We start from the raw sequence: 7,055 nt of genomic DNA, 5'->3' as shown, positions 1-7,055 counted from the left end.
TATTCTCATTCTACTTTCTTATGTTATTTCTTCATGAATGATAAATCTTTATGTGTTCTTACATTGCAAACACACTCTTTTCTGCCCTTGGGCTGCTAATATTTCTTCTTTTTTTTTCATATGAAATAAATTATTACTTGAGCTTGATTCCCTGTACATCAAAATTCTGTATTTCCTTTTGAAACTGTTCCTCTTAGTGTTAAAGAAACATCCCTATTTCTTTCTAACAAATTTGGAGAAAAAAAAAACCTTTCTCATTATGACAACAAAAGATTTGATTTAACAAAACCTAAACATGAATACCAATTACTAAAAAAAAAAAAATCACATCATTTAAAACTCACAACACATAAAAACGTGATGGTGGCTTAATACACAACTAACATTGAGATATTAATAGCAGTTTTCTGAACCATACTTTTTTTTTTCCACACAGGCACTGCTTTCATTGGAAATAGAACACGTTTTCATTAATACTTCTGCACAGCACACTTCAGTGACCCTAACCTCAAAATCCTCTTCTCTCCTTTTTTATGAAACTGCGCCTCTTAACTCTCTCTTATTTCAATCACTTTTTGAATGGGATATGATGGTCCAATTCCAACAATTTATATATCATTCTAAAGCTTAGTGCTTACTTTTTTTTGAAATATGTAAAAAAGAGCACAAGAGCACATTCTTTTGGTCATACTTTTGTGGGTTTTCAGCTGGGTAGTCCCAAATACTCTGAACAAGAGATCATTTCATTTTCATCACCACCACTTGAATGCATACATATTGACTTGATTTACAAGTGACATGAATGCCACTGCCATACAGCCATATAACATACTTATCCCAACTGACTACATCGTCTCATGTTTCAGGAATTCACATATTCATCATGCTAAAATTACCTGTAAGGAACATGAGCTATACCAATGAAATTCTTGTGTTCTGTTGAAACTTGAATGAATAAGAAGTATTAGAAGTTTGCAAAATTACCCTGACATCATTATGATCCTAAAGAGGAAATCCACCCCAAAAATAAACAAACTTCACAAGAAAGAGAAAAATATTTCCTACAGAACGATACAAAATGACAAAAATTGGATATGAAATAAGGAAGATGTGACATTCTGAAATTTCACATTTTTATTGAAAACATTTCTTGACCAGTCCTTATGAATACTCAAATCAGCAAATTGACGATGTCACACCCTCACAATTTCTTATTCATTTCATACACAGAAATAACGAAAATCTCATATTTCAGCTGTATAAATATAAAACTTGTCATAAAAACCACCCAAAATAAAATAAAAACAAATGTTAACTCTGACATATCTTGTCATGGGAACATGCTTTTACTTGCATTAGCTAAAAATTACAATTTTTCAGAATTTCATATAATAACATAAGTGAAATATTGTGAGGGTACGACATAAACTCACTTATTTGTATATTCGTAAGGACTGGTCAAGAAATATTTTCTGAAAAAATGTGAAATTTAAAAATGTCATATCTTCCTTATTTCTTATCCTATTTTTGTCATTTTTGTATCGTTATGTAGGGAATATTTTTCTCTTTCTCTTGAAGTTTATCTATTTTTTGGGTGGATTTCTTCTTCAATGTGGACTGGGGAAGAGAGAGGGTGCTGAATAAAAAAAAAAGCAAAAAAAAAGAAAGAAAGCAAAAGAACAAACCTAAAATATGTCTCTAATATGATTAAATTCTTGGTCCATGACAGAGAAAACTGGCATGTGAATAGAAGAAGGCATGAACAAAGGACAGCAAAGGATAAATTAACAAATATCTTGTTGGGTTATCATGTACATATAACTGCAAAGACCAAAGATTACCAAATATCAGTAGTTGGAGTCACTCCAAAGTTTACGTGTACCCTTCTTCAAAAGGCACCACCCAACTAATGCAGTCAACATATGACATGGTACACTTTGCAAACATGTTCCTGTATTCCAATTTTAGTATTCTATCTGTTCAATCTCGGCTGGTTTGAGGTCAATGTGAACACGTTTAGATCACAGCAACACAACACTGATAACGGGCTATCTCTCTCTCTCTCTCTCTCTCTCTCTCTCTCTCTCTCTCTCTCTCTCTCTCTCTCAGCATCACACCACAGTTCTGGATGATCATTGGCCAACTTACAAACATTGGCATAATCCGAGGTGGACTGTTGAGATTTAACCAGCCAATGGCTTGGAGAATGTTTGTTTATGAATTTATTACCATGGCAACTCAGATCAGAATTCCTATCGTATCCTGCAGACATTCACTACATTGAATCCAAGACACTCTCACTTCCTGTGAGAAGCCTCCAGGTCTGTCATAGGAGATTCTTTCATCGCTGTAACAACATTTAGTCCAAGTGAGAGTGAGAGAAGGAATCCTTGTTTGATTACGATGGATGTTTCCTTCTACCAGTCTCTTGCCATCATTTCAGTCTTTGCTAATCAAATAATGACTTAAATAGTTTGATGTTTACTTTCTCACAATTGGTATTAATGCAACAGAGAAACTTGCCAGTCATTGGTAATACCCACTTTTTATTTTTGAGTTATAACTCCTCCATTTAAATTCTGTAAATGAATAATTAATGTTGGTAAGATCCCCAAACAAGACAATTTCAACTTTTGGAATATCTTAAAATATTGAATCTGTGGAGTATGAGTGAATCCAACAGAGTTTCAAAATGACATAGATCTCCTTTTCCCCCTTCATTATTTGATTTTGATCATTGAAAATATCTCAATCTTGCTATGCACTATTCAAATTTGTCACAATTTTTTCTGATGTCTAGACAGGAGCACACTTCATACATTTCTCTCAAGTTATCATTTTTTTTCTTCTGTTCCTTGCTTTCCATTACCTTCATTAAACCTGCTATTACATTTTTCTTTTAAAAGTGTTTTCTTATCATTTCATTAAAATATTGTCTTCACATTTCTATTTCTGCTGCAGTAACATCCACCTACATTGCTGCAACTATCACTTATGCCTATCTACTACTGTTACTACTACATACTATTACTACTACTTCTGCTACTTCCACTATTACTTCTACTACTACTACTCCAACTATGATATACTAATATACTACTATATTGCTTCTATTACTATCACTGCTGATAAAACTGCAAGAATAATTATGACCTTTTCACAATAGTAGTGAAGTTACACATAGATACAGTAGGAAAGATACAGTAGAGAGAAAATAGACCAGATACACACAATGGAAAGGCAGTAACCAGAGATGTAAAAATCTAGAGTGTGTTAAAATCTCTGAGGTACAGACAGTCACTAAGTCACTCACTGCTAGCCTTAGAATTATATTTGTAAAGCACCAACAAGAGATAAGATAGACCGACTTGGAGTATTTGTGCCTGGAGATATGACACTATTAGTGGTATTGTGTATGAAAGACTCTAATCATCTCGGAATACCTCGGAATGTGTTAACTACATCCTGATAATCACTCAAGACTTGCCCATGTGCCCTTTGGTAGATGGCAGACAGGTTGGGAGTGACTCCTACATTCTCATACTTGCCAAATCTACCGCATTTGGCGGTAGACTACCGCTTTTGAAAGATTTTATCAGCATTCAAGCTAGACTGCTCGCATAGGCATCCTGGATTCTACCGCTTTCTCAAATATAAATGTTGGCAAGTATGCATTCTCCTTATTCTAATAATCTACACATCATCTGATTATTTTGGTTCCTGAAAGAGGAGTCAAAACAGTCTTGAAAGGTCTTTGCTCCACATTAGGAATAACACCACCCTTAATAGGAATAACACCACTAATTCTTTTATGTCTGATCATACCACCATTATATATACGACAAGCAGGTATTCACTCTGAATGTTTGAATTACTTAATACCTTAATAATTCTTAGTCTATCAAACTCATTTACACAAAGAATGTATAAGAAATACAGAAATCTTTTGGATAACACTGAATCAGCAAATGAATTAAAGGACAAGTTCACCTTCATAAACATAAGGATTATAGATTGTTGATTACTACTATAGCTTATGAGTCATATGCGTACAACAGTATAAAGAAAATGTAAAGAAAATTCAACATATTTTCACTTTTTTCGCATGATAAAAGAGCACTTGACTTGCCTCTTTCTAAGGGCAGGGGGAATAATATTACCCATAACATATGTCGGTAACGAGTCAAGGGTATGTGTACTTTTTTCAAAAGATGAAATTTTGTGAAAATCCCTTTATATTTTCCTTATATTGTTGTACGCATGTGACATCTAAGTTATTCATACACTGCAGTAGTCTTCTCATCCAGCGGTTACTGCACAAAAACTTCAAAAATTCATAACTTTTGAACGGATTGTCCGATTTTCCTCAAACTTTCAATGATGTGTTCTACTGATATTGCTACATTCTCTCAATCCTTATGTTTATGAGGGTGAACTTGTCCTTTAAGACATTAAGAGTCTAATAAAATTACCTTGGAAAAATGTTCTCACTTCAATATCATGTTATTACAACTCCCACAATTTCATACTCTGTCTCTCCCCATAATTCAAGTCAAACAAGGAACATACTAGTCTTTTCTCCTTCCTGATAAAGCTAATGCAACAAACACATTCCCATGTCCTATACTGACTGCCATGACATGGATGTAACCTCAGCAAGATGTGGTTGCTGTAGGGACACAATTTGTTAAACCATGGACAAAGTTTAATAGAGCTTGTTACAATGCCAATTTGGGAAGTAGTACTTCAAGAAAACAAAAATTTGTCCAAATTGGACAAAGAGAAAGCATTTGAATAGAACATGCAGCTGAGTGAAATTTGTGGGGAAACTAAAAATATATTTCCAGTTATTGGTATGTCAGCTCTATTGGTACCGAGGCATCCTATCTTTATTTCATATTGGGAACATTTGCTATTCAACCATATAAAAACTAAATCTCAAATATGTTTGTATTTCGCGTACAACCCAAACCTGTCTTAGCAGCATTGTTCAGTTTTGTCTTCTGTCAATACACACACCCAAACATACATATCATGATACAGAACGAGTGTATTTGAAAAAGGTAGGTAAGTGTTTGTGTTGATGTAAATTTTAACTCTTGCCTACATTAAATGAATTTGGTCTATCTCAAGCATACCTTCCTCAACAAAAGCAGCAAATTGTCATATCCAAAGCCGAGAACACATCTGTCTCCATAGCAACATCAGAGTCATGTGAAAACACTAGCCATTGTCTTGAATGTTGAGCATAAACAAGGTCTTGTTGATACAGGCTGAGAATCCCTGCTGTCAGTTCAAATTTCCACGGTCAAAATCTTTTGTCTTGGAAAGCAAAGCTAATCAATGGTACATTATGTTGTCACTCAGAGTTGGTGTAATTTATGTTAACTGATCTTTTTCTTTTCATAAGCCACCTGTTGCTTTGCACAAGATAAAGACCTTAATAGTCATTTGTCTATGCATCATAATCTAGTCTGGTGGTGCCAACAGTTGACTCATTTTGCTTTGCATATTTTTGCTTACAAGGATTTCAAAATCTAATCTATAGATTCTGTTCTCTTTCATGAACTCCACTTGGGTCTATATGCCTTTAGTTTTACTCACTACTCTTAAAACTTCTTTCATCTATACATTTTTTTTTTTGTTACTCTCCTAGTTAAAAAAATAGACTATCAATCACAATATACAAAGAGACACACATTCACACTTTCAAGAAAGCATACAATGTATACTGTCAAACTTTTCAACAATAATTGATCAAGGGAAGCAATAACGTGCAAGCCACTCTGATAGGAATTTATGTGTTCTACAAGATGACATCTACATCACATGTAATGTGTCTGCATCTACACTTCATGTAAAGAAATGTGAATTACCTAATCACCCAGCCCCTTCAAATAATCACTGGTTGCCCTCTGTAGACTCAAATCCAGCCACATTCATAGACATTTGATGCAAAACCCATCAAGCTCTCATAACCTTGTTACTGACCACACAAATTGGGCGGTAGTTGTGCACTCTTTCGTCTTCTAGGGGAAACCAAATCTGGGGCTGTTAGCTTCATTAGGCAGGTGGTCACTACAGCAGGTTTGACTGTATACATGCATGTACAATATATATATATATATATATATATATATATATATATATATATATATATATATACATACATATGAGCATACGAATTATAGAGTAATAGAAATTAGATTTAAATGCACACAGTCCAACATACATATAAGAGGTATGAGTAACTATCAACTCATCACAACATTAACATACAATACTTTGGAGGGATGAAATGTACGTTCATTAGTTTTAAATTAAGTAATCATCATCATATTTCATTTTGTCAGTGAATTCCAATGAGATGACAGCAACAATGAAAGCAATAAGAAGTGCATATTCCGGGTTTACCAATTTTATTTCATTACCAGCAAAGGCTACCATACAACGTACTTGCAATTATTTAAACAGTCCATTTACCCTTGAGTAAATACCAAAAAGAAAAAAAAAAAAGATCAGATGAGACAAAGAAATCTTGTTGGGCATGCAAATATCTGCAAACTTGCTGAAAATCAGTTCATTACAAATTAACATAAGAATTGGCACATACTTTTGCATTTAGCAATAAAGATATATTTACAAAAGAAAATATATTCACTCAACAAAAATGAAATACGAGACAGAATTTTTCAACCTGGTCACTGTCCGGACTGCCAAACTATGACTGCCTAGCTCTGTACGACAGCCAAACCAAATTCTAACCATATCTCATATAATATGCCTGGTAGGTACAATAAGAAAACAAATCTTTTATAAAATAGACACAATCAAGTAATATGTTGGCAGCAAACATAAAATCAACCAACTTAATACTTGTCATAAAAAAAGAATATGATCATCATGATTGTGAGGAAACTTTTGACCTTGTAAGCGTATACAATATTTATAACCTCATGATCACATAATCAAGACTGTAATTCCTATGATTGCACAGGTGTTCTTTGTAATAATGCTGTTCACATGTGAAAATGCAGCCTGAAATATACATCAGG

The sequence above is a fragment of the Diadema antillarum genome, unplaced genomic scaffold (assembly GCF_040938485.1).
Source record: "Diadema antillarum isolate AM-2024a unplaced genomic scaffold, OU_Dant_1.0 seq00000102_RagTag, whole genome shotgun sequence".
NCBI classification, from domain to species: Eukaryota; Metazoa; Echinodermata; class Echinoidea; order Diadematoida; family Diadematidae; genus Diadema; species Diadema antillarum.
This window is presented reverse-complemented; position numbering follows the sequence as displayed.